At 39.2% G+C, this 12,493-nt stretch overlaps 1 protein-coding gene across 1 annotated transcript in view; it reads left to right on the top strand.

Annotated features, from left to right (window-relative positions):
* Window positions 1–12,493, top strand: part of LOC133440368 (zinc finger protein 37-like) — an 801,383-nt gene that overhangs the window by 510,009 nt on the left and 278,881 nt on the right. The window lies entirely within an intron of this gene.

Below are 12,493 nucleotides of genomic sequence, written 5' to 3'. Positions count from 1 at the left end.
AATAATACACATGGTAAGTCTTTGAGACGTTAAAACATTTAAATATCAAACTATCAAACTATCAAACTGATTTTGGTGTGAAATATATAGATATACAAGACTCATTTAAAGCTGCAGTTTCCAACATTTAACCACTAGAGGGAATAAAGATCCCAAACTAACCCCCAAACTCAGAATGACGGTTCATTCATGCATGAATCACCCACAGGTTTTCTGCAGGGGTTTGAAGCCTCTTTTTCCTCGTATTGTGGCAGGTTGGAATTATATAAAGCAAGAAGTTTAATGCGTAATTAGGGGCGTGGCCTTTTGATTGGCATTAATTTGTCCAATCTTTAAATAAATACTTTTTCTAAGATCTTAGAAAATGTTGGGAGTAAAGAATCAGGCCTGTAATTAGTGAATTGGTGTCTGTCTCCAGTTCTGTACAGTGGGATGACTTTTGCAGTTTTCATTTTTTTTTTTTTTTGGAAATGTCCCAGTTCTGAGCGACTGATTACAGCTGTATGTCAGTTAACAATCCATCAATAACCTTTTTGACTATTGTCATATCACCACAGTCAGTTGACACCTTGTTTTTACATTTACTTACAATATCTATGATTTCTCTCTCCTCCACAGCTGTGAGAAACATTGAATCTGGATTTCTACTTATTAATGTTTCCTTCCATCCATCAGCTGATCCAGGATCACACATTTTTCTGCCAGCTTTGGTCCAACACTCACAAAATACCTGTTAAAATTATTAACCACCTCATTCATATCATTAATGACTTCATCGTTATTGGTTAAATATTGTGGATAATTAGTCTGTCTTGAACTTTTACGTTATTTTTAGTCCTTATTCATGGAGAGACATTTTCAGTAAACCTTCTCCAGAGACCAACAGAGCAGATCATCTTTTTTTAACCCACATCAACTCCATGGTTCCTGACACAGTGGATTCCTATCAGTTTTCCTACCGTGCCAACAGATCAGTGGATGAAGCGATGGCTTCGGCTTCACTTCACCTTCCAACACCTGGACAGGATGAACACCTATGCACGGCTTCTGTCCCTGGATGTGTCATTTGATGAAGCCAAGACCAGTGAAATAACAAACTGGATCAAAATGACGTGATTGAGGAAGTTGAGGATAAAGGACAAAAGTGCATCTCCTCTTTTCAACTTCATTTGATGACATTTCTCTTTCCACATTGTTTTCTGAGCTAAATACTGGTTGTACTGATCACGCTGTACCAATAATCTGAATAACTGACAACTTTCCTCTTGTTGATGCACTAAAGTCTTTTTTTATTTGTGTTTTTATGATTATTATTATTACGATATATTGTTAATTCTTGGGTTTATGTTGAGCTTTTATAACTCACCACCAGGGGGCACTGCTGCTCTTTCTACATATGGAGAGTGTAATATTCCAGAATTAACAATAAAATAATTCATCCATCTAAAATGAAACTTAATTACATTTTCATGATTATTTCTGACTAAATATGAGTTGAGGTAAAAAGACGTTTACTCCTAAACGGATGTCTGATATAAAAAGGTTAAATCCAAAGTCTGTCCTCTTCATGGAATCTGATCCCGATGATCCTCCCTCTTCTTCCTGCTCTCCAACCTGCAGATCTGCAGCTTCAACACGGATCTCAACATCAGCTTTAGAAGAAATCATGTGTCAGACGAGTTGTAAATCTAGTACAACTTGATTTTATACATGTGATTCAATAATAGTTAATTTCATATTATGTAAATAATATGAAAAACGTACACAAATATGTTGTAACTTTAGCTTGTACAGGACTGTCTCTGAAAATTAGAATATTGTGATTTCGAGTAATGCAATTACAAAAACAAAAACGTCATACATTCTGGATTCAATACAAATCAACTGAAATATTGCAAGCCTTTTATTATTTTAATATTGATGATCATGGCTTACATATTAAGAAAACTCAAATATCCTATCTCAAAAAATTAGAATATTCTGGGAATCTTAATCTTAAACTGAAAGCCATAATCAGCAATATTAAAATAATAAAAGGCTTGCAATATTTCAGTTGATTTGTAATGAATCCAGAATGTATGACATTTTTTATTTTTTTTAAAAATTGCATTACAGAAAATAAAGAACTTTATCACAATATTCTAATTTTCTGAGACAGTCCTGTATAGTTACAATAACACAGCATGGATCATTTGAATTACATTGTTTTGACTTAGTTTGTCAAATGAATTATCACGGTAATCTGATGTACGTGCAGCTCAGATTTTAAAATACATAAAGTCTTTTACAGTTTTCATCGAACTATGTATAACATCACAATATATCATAAAATTTGGATACCGCAATATCGTATTGTATCGTGAATCAAGTATCGTGATGTGTTTCCCACATCACACTCATTTCCTCATTCATTTGAAAACCAAATGTTCTTGTTTTCTAAATTAATAAAAACATTTTAAAGGGGAAATAAAAGCAAACCGTATCTGACTGCACTGACTTCTGAAATCTTCAAGATTTTTTGTTTAATGCTGCAGACATCAAAGTTTATAAAATGGTGACAGATGGTTGGCTGTTCGGTTCCTGACGTGTTGATGGTTGCGTTTCTTCTTTTATCCTTGTTTTTCTGAAGTTTCTTCATGTTTTTTAGAGGAACGTTGTAAAAACTGAACACGTAAATATATCACACTTGGACTAACCTTTGAACGGAGTAGATGGAGAGTTTAACAACATGGAGCTGCAGATTAACTTTACAAAGAGAATGTGAGTGAAGAATAAACAGACAGGAAAAAGGATGTGTGAGAGAGGTGTTGTAGATGAACGAAATAAACTGTCACGTTTAAAGAAACTTGAGCACATACTAACAGCTCTTTATTTGCACCGTGGAGACGGCAAGTTACCAACAGCAACAAGTAATATGATTTTAAGAAGGAAAAGGGATTCAAACAAACTCAATGCAGAACTTAAAAAAAAAAGTACACAACCACATCGTTCCCTCTGCGTCAAGTTGACGGAGAAGCATAAATCCGGGTTGAACCTGCAACCCTTGTGGGGAGGGGATAAGGCTCATCAGCCACAGGAGGTGGTGGTTGGACTTCTGCGGGTTCTTCTTCTGTGGGTCAGACAGGAGTGGACAGCTGCCCCCGGAGGACGACAACATGAGCTTCATTTGTCACAAGTCACCAGACTTCTCCTCCGGGTGATTTTTCATGTGATTCAGCAATATACTTCTGCGGCTAAAACCTTTGTTGCACGTCTTGCACAAATATCGCTTCTCGCCCGTGTGCGTGGTTATGTGCCGTTTAAGAGCTGACGATTCTGTAAAGGTTTTTCCGCAGGTGTTGCACAGGTACGGCCTTTCGCCGGTGTGGGTCCTCGAGTGAATCACCAGGGTGGAACGTTCTGTGTAACTTTTTCCACATGTTTTGCAGATGTAGGGCTTCTTGCCCGTGTGCGTGGTTATGTGGCGTTTAAGATTTGATGATTGAGTAAAGGTTTTTCCACAGGTGTTGCACAGGTATGGCCTTTCACCGGTGTGGGTCCTCGAGTGATCCACCAGGAGGGAACGTAGCCTGTAACTTTTTCCACATGTTTTACAGATGTAGGGCTTTTCGCCCGTGTGCACGGTTATGTGGCGTTTAAGATGTGATGATCTAGTAAAGGTTTTGTTGCAGGTGTTGCACAGGTACGGCCTTTCGCCAGTGTGGGTCCTCGAGTGAATCACCAGGTTGGAACGTTCTGTGTAACTTTTTCCACATGTTTTGCAGATGTAGGGCTTCTCGCCCGTGTGCGTGGTTATGTGCCGTTTTAGTTTTGATAATGTAGTAAAGGTTTTGTTGCAGGTGTTGTACAGGTACGGCCTTTCGCCAGTGTTGATCTTCATGTGATCCATTAAAATATTACTTTCAATGAACTCGTTGCTGTCTGATGGGACAGCAGCATCTTCGTGGTCACCATGTCGTCTCATTGGCTCCGGATCTGCAGTTTTACTGGAGTCTGAGTGTAAACTTTCAGTCTCTTCCTCATCTTTGTTTTGCGCTTCAGGAGAAGTGTGCAACAGCAGCTGGCCACAGTTTGGTCCTGGTTCACCATTTTCAACTTTCACATCAGCGACATTGACCAATGAGACATCCACCTCTACGTCCTCCTGCTTCATCTCCTGACCGCTGGAGTCTTCCTCCAGTTCTGTAGTCTGTGGATGCCCTGGTTCCTCCTGGTTCGGGCTGCAGATCCTCTCTAGGTTATCGAGGTGCTGGTCACTGAAAACCCCGTCCTCCTCCACCTTACAAACATTTTCTTGTGGGAGTTCTGGAATTACAAAAAGGGACAAAAGATAGGATTTTAACAAGTCAAAAGTGCTTCCCAGTGTTGATCGTTTGGCTGTATTTGTGAGGTTTACAGTTTGTCCTTAACTTTCGGTCTTCCTCTTGATCTATGTAGTATATTTGAAAAAAGTGCATTACTCTGTGTGACCATTAGGCGGCACTGTGACTCTACTCTTGTGTTACTCCGTTGGTATCGAGACAGTTGAAGAATAAAGTTGTTGTTCTAGAAATGGCTTCTTCCAAGTCATATATAACATGGTGTCAGAGTAAAAACTTGAAGTAAAACAAAAATAGGAAGACAAAATGGAGCAGATGAAACCTCCGACCTCATTAAGTGTAGAAGGAAATCTAGCGGAAAGTTGGAGAGTCTGGATCCAGAGATTTGAACTGTTTCTTTTCGCCAGCGGAATCGACGAAAATTCTGGTGCAGTGAAAAGAGCCACGTTCCTACATGTGGCCGGGGACGAAGAAATTCAGGTATATAACACTTTTGACTTTGATGAAGACGTAGATGACTATGATACACTGAAAGAACTTTTCCGCCAACATTGTGAGCCAAGGAAAAATGTATGACATATTTGAGGCACCTGTTCTTTATTCGATTGCAAGGAATATCAGAGACTGTTGATGCATATGTGACTGATTTAAAAAAAGAAAGTGAAAGACTGCGAGTTTGAGCACCTCACCGACCCACTGATACGAGATAGAATCGTGTGTGGAATCACAGATGACCAAGTGAGAGGACGACTACTGAGAGACCCGGACCTCACGCCAAATAAAGCAATAGACATTTGCAGAGACAGTGAGTTGAGTCGGTGTCAGCTAAAAAGTCTACATGAAGAGATTGAAACTCCTGTCAATAAAGTCACCAAGCAAAAACAGGAAAGTACCTGTCGCGGTAAAAGATAAAATTAAAACAGAGCTGAATAGAATGGAAAACTTGGGGGTGATAACCAAGCAGACAGAGCCTACAGATTATGTCAATAGTATGGTGACTGTAACAAAACCGAACAAAGTTCGAATCTGTATCGACCTACAGCACCCACATCATCATTGGGCTGAAGTTTATATTTGCAAGGCATGGTGTGCCAGATGAGTTGTTCTCCGACAATGGCAGACAGCTGGTGAGCCAAGAGATGGTGGACTTCAGTGCTGAGTGGGGTTTCAAACACACCTCTTCAAGTCCCACTTTCCCACAGTCAAATGGCCAAGTTGAGAGAGCAGTTCAGACAATAAAAAACATGCTGACAAAAGCACAGGGCAGTGCTGGTGACCCATACATAGCACTGCTTGAATACCGGAACACACCACTGAGTGGGGTTGGTATCTCACCTGCTCAGATGCTCATGGGAAGAAGGCTCAAATCAAAGTTACCTGTGACAAAGTCATTATTGCAGCCAGCTTTCTATAAAGATCCCAGGAGCCACCTCGTGCATAGACAACAAAGACTGAAACAATACTTTGATCAAGGAACCAAGACACTGTCTGACCTCCAAATTGGTGAAAATGTGCGGGTTAGACAAGGCAACAAGTGGGAACCAGCCACTGTGGTAGAGAAATACATTCCTGTTACCTGTTACCTATCCCTTCCTACCTACCCTTCGTGCCTTGTGGCACATAAGGCCTCAACAGAGCTCCTCCACTTCTGACGGTCGGCTGCTGCAGTCCTCACTTCCCGCCAGGATTTCCATCCTCCTTCCCTTTTCTCCTTCTCGACGGTACGTCTCCAGGTGGTCTTTGGTCTTCCCTGCAGTCGTTGTTGTGGTCCTGCCGCAGTATGTGCCCAATCATCTTCCATGTTCGCAACTTCACCTCATTGCTGAGTGGTCTCATATCAGCTCTTTCCAGAGAAACACATTCAGCCCAGATCATACATTATCAAAACCACAAGAGGAGAAATGTACAGGAGAAATCGCAGACACCTGCTCAAAACTAGAGATGCACCGATTGATCGGCCACTGATCCGGATCGGTTTTGATCGGAGATCGGAAAATAGTTCAGAGCGGGCCGATCTGATGACGTTTACAACAACAAACACCGCCCGCGCGGGCATTCCTGCATCTCAGACCAAGCTGTCCTAAGGGGGCGTCGGCCTCGCCGGTATAGCAGTTTTACAATGTCCGAAAAGGACAACAAATTTGCAGTTTGCAAAGTGTGTGCAAAGGAGATAACCCGAGGAGGAATGTTACTAATGAATTTCAATGCAACGAAGTTAATAAGACATTTGAAAGTTTTTCACACAAAGAAGTATTTTGAGTTTCCAAAATTGGCTGCAGCTAAGGCAGAGAAAGAAAAGGAGGTGCAGCCACGCCGCTAACTCCACTGAACGTAACAGAGACCTATAAACGACAGGACGAAAAATAAAGAACTACATCGTAAGGTAATGAATTCATATGCTTTGCTTATCAGCCGCTTTCTGTTGTAGAAGACGTCGGGTTTAAACGTGTCGTTTTCAGCTTGGATCCGCGGTACACGCTGCCGCGTCGTAAATATTTCACTGATGAAATCCTGTCGGAGTTATAGCAAAATATATACAGTCCAAAGCCGTGTCAGTCGCTTCACGAGTGACATGTGGAGTTCTAGTGTGAAGAGTTTCACTCACAAGAGTTTCCTCACACGCGGCGGATGCTACGGCTAAAGCTTTCACAAGGCTTGATAATTCATAATTAATTTTTATTTTAAGATTTAATTCCTCTTCCCAGAGGAAAACTAAGGTTTATAGTTTACAACTTGTATCAAGTTAGAGAGTTTATAGAGAGTTTATCAAGTTTTATTTTAAAGAGTGACTTGTCTGCTGTTGTCTGTGTTGCTGCACATGTTGTACAGAATTATTACCACAGGAAGCTGAAGCTAGTAAGCGACACTTACTCTCTGTAAGCAGAGTCTAAGTTGTCTCTAAGAGTCTCTAGAGGGTGAAATATTGCTCATTGCCTCACATGCAATAAAACAATCAATTCTCCTAATTTTTATACCTAACAATACAATGTCAGTGTCATGTACATGAGACAACAATATTGACAAATTTATGGATTTCTCGCTGTGATGGGTGATCGGCAAAATCGGGATCGGCAGATACTGTTTTCGAGATTGGTGATCGGCCCTCAAAATCCTGATCGGTGCATCTCTACTCAAAACAAGAGAGACTTCATTTCCATTGACACCTGGTGACATCACACCAGAGAACTCGTATCACATGGAGCAAGACACTAACAAGTGCTGATCCAACTAGCTCTACTCCAGACTGTTCCGCTGTACTGCATAGTCCAAGAGTAGCGACTGACAATGTTAGAGTGCCATGGCGTTATCTGGAATAAAAAACAGAAGGGGAACAGAGGGACATGCCTGGAACACCTCCCTCGCGTCCAGGAAGATCCGGTACAGATGTCCAAGCCACCTCAGCTGACTCCTCTCAATGTGAAGGAGCAGCGGCTCGACTCCGAGCTCCTCCCGGGTGACCGAACTCCTCACCCTATCTCTAAGGGAGTCCAGTCACCCTGAGGAGGAAACTCATCTCGGCCGCTTCTATCCGCGATCTTGTCCTTTCGGTCACTACCCAAAGTTCATGACCATAGGTGAGGGTAGGTGCGTAGATTGACCAGTAAATCGAGAGCTTCACCTTTCGACTCAGCTCCTTCTTCACCACGACGGACCGGTACATCGACCGCATAACTGCGGACGCTGCACCGATCCGTCTGTCAATCTCCCGCTCCATCGTTCCCTCACTCGTGAACAAGACCCCGAGATACTTGAACTCCTCCATCTGAGGCAGGACTTCTCCCCCCACCCGGAGAAGGCACACCACCCTCTCCCGGTGGAGAACCATCGCCTCGGTTTTGGAGGTGCTGATTCCCATCCCTGCTGCGTCGCACTCTGCCTCAAACCGCCCCAACACAAGCTGAAGATCTCGGTCCGATGAAGCCAACAGCACAACATCATCCGAAAAAAAGCAGAGATGAAATCCTGTGGTTCCCAAACCGGATCCCCTCCGGCCCCTGGCTGCGCTTAGAAATCCTGTCCATAAAAATAAACAGGACCGGTGACAAAGGGCAGCCCTGCCGGAGTCCAACATGTACCGGGAACAAGTCTGATCTACTAGCAGATGACGCCACACTCTTTCTCTGGGATGAAAATCAAGTTTCTATTGCAATAAACACCATAAATGAGTTTTCCAAGGCCTCTGGCCTAAATCTGAATCTTAATAAATGCGAAATTATATCCATTAAGGATTCTGATAAAACATCAATTTGTAGTGTCCCAGTCAAAAATTAAGTTGTTTACTTGGGTATTACAATAACTAAGGACCAACAAAAAAAACTTCACTGAATTTCAATCCTATTATCCAAAGAACTCAAAAAAAGTTAAACCAGTGGCTATTACAGGATCTTTCTCTTAGAGGTAGAGTTCTACTCACCAAGGAGGAAGGAATATCACGTTAACATATGCATCTCTGTCTCTGTTCGTGGACAACAAACGTATTACTCCGATTGACAGGCTGATTCTCAACTTCTTGTGGAAAAATAGAACTCTTCATCTGAAAAAAATCTGTTCTAATGAATGACTATGAAAATGGTGGACTACATTTTCTAAATTTCTGCACCCTAAATAACACATTTAAGATAAAATTGGTTGAAACAATTCTTCAAAAATCCTAACTATATCTGGAATGTCATACCCTTCCATATTCTGTCAAAACTGGGTGGATTAAACTTTTTTTTAACCTGTAACAACAATATTGATAAAATCCTGATAAAAATGTCTCCCTTTCACCGTCAGGCCTTCCTGGTATCTTATTTTCAAACACAACTTTTCACCCCACAAATACCTCATATGGAACAACAAAGACATATTGTTTAAACATAAATCCCTATTTATTGAGTACTGGTTTAATAACAACATTGTATATGTAGCTCAGTTGTTTAACAGGGACGGTCTTCTCTACTCCTATAATGAGTTTCTAGCAGAATACAATATTCCTGTGTCACCTGGCGACTTTGCAAAAGTATTTAGAGCAATCCCTTCTGGTGTTTGCATGTTTTTTAGATCTCAACCAAGAGTGGAAACCCAACAATTATCCCTGTTATCATTGACTGATACTCCAATTGGCCAAATCTGTTTGTCCTGTAACCGTGGTAAGAACAATAAGTTTATTAGATTCTTGTTTAGACAGGATGTCACCACAGTTCCTTATGTGGTCTCACACTGGAATAGGTACATGGATCATATTGGCTGGAAAAAGGTCTGGCTCTTACCCAACCGATACCTGTTGACCAACAAAGTTAGAGAAATATTGTTTAAAATAATTCATAGATTTTATCCTTCTAATGATCATATTGTTAAAAGGTTTAAAATAGACATTGATGTGAAATGTGCTTTCTGTTCTGTAAATATTGAACCAATTACTCATTTATTTTAACTCTGCCCCATTGTCCAAAACCTCTGGATTGATATATGTAACTTTATTGTGAACAATATTCAACACGAATTTAAGTTGTTTTGGAGGGATGTGCTGTTTGGACTCTATGACTTTGACAGGATTGAGGCAAAACCCAATGAAACATTCATTATTAACCTCGTCATACTGTTGGCAAAATTTCACATTCACAAATGTAAATGTACACATAAAAAAATCATCTTTTGTTGCTTATTACAATGAGCTCAAACATCGACTCCATTCAATTTTCTCTTAATCAAAAGGCGATCAAAACTATTAATATCTGTGCTCATTTTAATGTTTTCTTGTAAACTCTTATCCCCCCTGGCATGAAATGTGATTTCTATGTTCTGTTGAAGATATATAATTTGTAAACTAAAAAAATAACAATCTAACTACAAGTCCTGCATATGAACTCCTACATGAACATCCTCCAACGATCAGGTTTTTTGCCAGTGTCATCTCACATCTTACACGGAGCCACTGTGATCTGCATCTTTTTTACTAAATAAACGATTAAGTCTAAAGAAATGTATGGATCTGGTTAAGAAATGTATGGATCTGGTTAAATACAAAACAGCGCAAATAATGTTCAAAGCAAGGAATAATCTACTACCATCTAATTTTAGAAAACATAAAGTAGGAACAACAATGTGCAGCATGTGCATATGGAACTGTGGAGACTCTGTGGAACAGTTTGGAGCTGGAAATGAAAAGGTACTAACATAAATCTGTTTAAAAAGAGATACAAAAAAATATTTATAAACAGGTATATGGAAGAGGAAATGGGGTAACGAGTGTGAGAAACAAATAAAATAGGGAAAAATAGTATATTATACTTGCTTAAGATATGTTTAGATATTTATGTGGATATTTATGTAGTATATATTATATGTTGAGAGGGATAGTTATAATTATGTAACATATGTTATATATTTATTAGGTATGTAGCATATATATATTTATAGGGATATTTATGTAGTTATATAGTATATATTTATATAGATTTATAAAATATTTGTATTTTCTATATGATATAATATTCATGTAATATTTATATTTTCTATATACTTATATGGATAATTATGTGGTAATAGGCATGTTTTACATAGTATTTTTATAGACTATATTTATATGGATATTGTGTAGATATAATAATAGCAATAATGTAAATTCATAGAGTTATAAAGGGGTAGGAACTAGGAAAAAGTGTAGACTTCTTCCTACTCCTTTTTTCCAACATATGTGAATATGAAGATGTTACTGTTTATGTTTTATATACATGTTCGAAATAAAAAATAATTAATTAATTCATTCATAAAGTGTGAAATATGAGTCTGGTCCAGAGTCTGAATGGAGCATGAAAGGCAGCACCAAGTAAACAGAACAACAAGTTAGTTCGGGATGTTTCCGAATCCCACATCAGCAGCTGCTTGAGCTGGGGAGTTTCCCATTTAGTTGGTTTGCTTCATCACCACGGCTTTTAACTGGAAACAAAGGGATCTTGTAGGAGTCATACTCATGTGTTCATTCATTCAACTTTCCAGGGTTACGTACCGACTCTGTGGAGTCTGATTTCAGGTTTCCAGGCGAGGTCCAACAGTCTGCGCTGACGGTCGAGCTCTTCTTCATACTCCAAGATGCTTTTTTCAAACACTGACAATATTTCTACAGCAGCTGCTGTTAGTCGCTGACCGATAAACTCTCTCAGATGATTCACCTTAGACATTGTTGAAGAGGAAAAAGAAAGGAAACAACAGAACCGTCTTCCTCAAAGGAATCACTGCTCACGTGTTCCGTTCGCTCCAAACTTTCGCTCTTCCGCCAGGTGTTACAATCTGGATTTCTGGTTTCTATAATACATCCATGGGATTTCCGCATAGACATGTCTCCTCCTCCTTCCATGGAGCTGCTGATACGTCAACGTCGCCGCCATATTGGATGTTCAAGACTGTTCTGTAAACTAATACAAGTAAATGGACTTATTTTCATAAAGCGCCTTTCTACAAAGAAATGTACGTTTTACGTCTCATTTATTCATTCACACATGCACTAATATACTTGGGAAACAGTTAGGCACCAAATATAATGTATTTAATTTTCTGAGATGGCAAAGATAAGAACTTTATTGATCCCACAAAGGAGTAATTCATGTTATACCAGCTATAGAGAACAAGGTAGTGCCGCAAAACAATATATATCCCCCCTCACAAAAATAAGAAAATATTTTCTCATCAACCAAACAAATTTTAGATTTTTCAAATAAAAAATAACATATTTGCACCATTTTTCAGACAATATCTGTCAATATCTCTATATAATAACTGAAAAAATCTGAAAAATGGTTAAAATGTTATTTTGTTACTTGAAAAATTTTAAATGTTTATGTAAAATATGCTACATGAATATGTAGTATATGTATATGTAGTATATGTAATGATATGCAATATAAAATAACAAAACAATTTATGTTCAAGTAGAGTTTATAGTTGTGTTGTAATCCTCACTCGCCAGTGCGCCCCCCCAACATTTTTTATCACCAGCAGCCACTGCTTGTTATTATTATTATTACGATAGATTGTTCACTCTTGGGTTTATGTTGAGCTTTTATAACTCACCACCAGGGGGCACTGCTGCTCTTTCTACATATGGAGAGTGTAATATTCCAGAATTATAAACAATAAATCTACAATGAAAACTTAATTACATTTTTCATGATTATTTCTGACTAAATATGAGT

This window comes from Cololabis saira, chromosome 3 (genome assembly GCF_033807715.1).
Source record: "Cololabis saira isolate AMF1-May2022 chromosome 3, fColSai1.1, whole genome shotgun sequence".
NCBI lineage: Eukaryota > Metazoa > Chordata > Actinopteri > Beloniformes > Belonidae > Cololabis > Cololabis saira.
The sequence above is the reverse complement of the archived record's forward strand: the minus strand, read 5'-3'. Positions and strand labels throughout refer to the sequence as shown.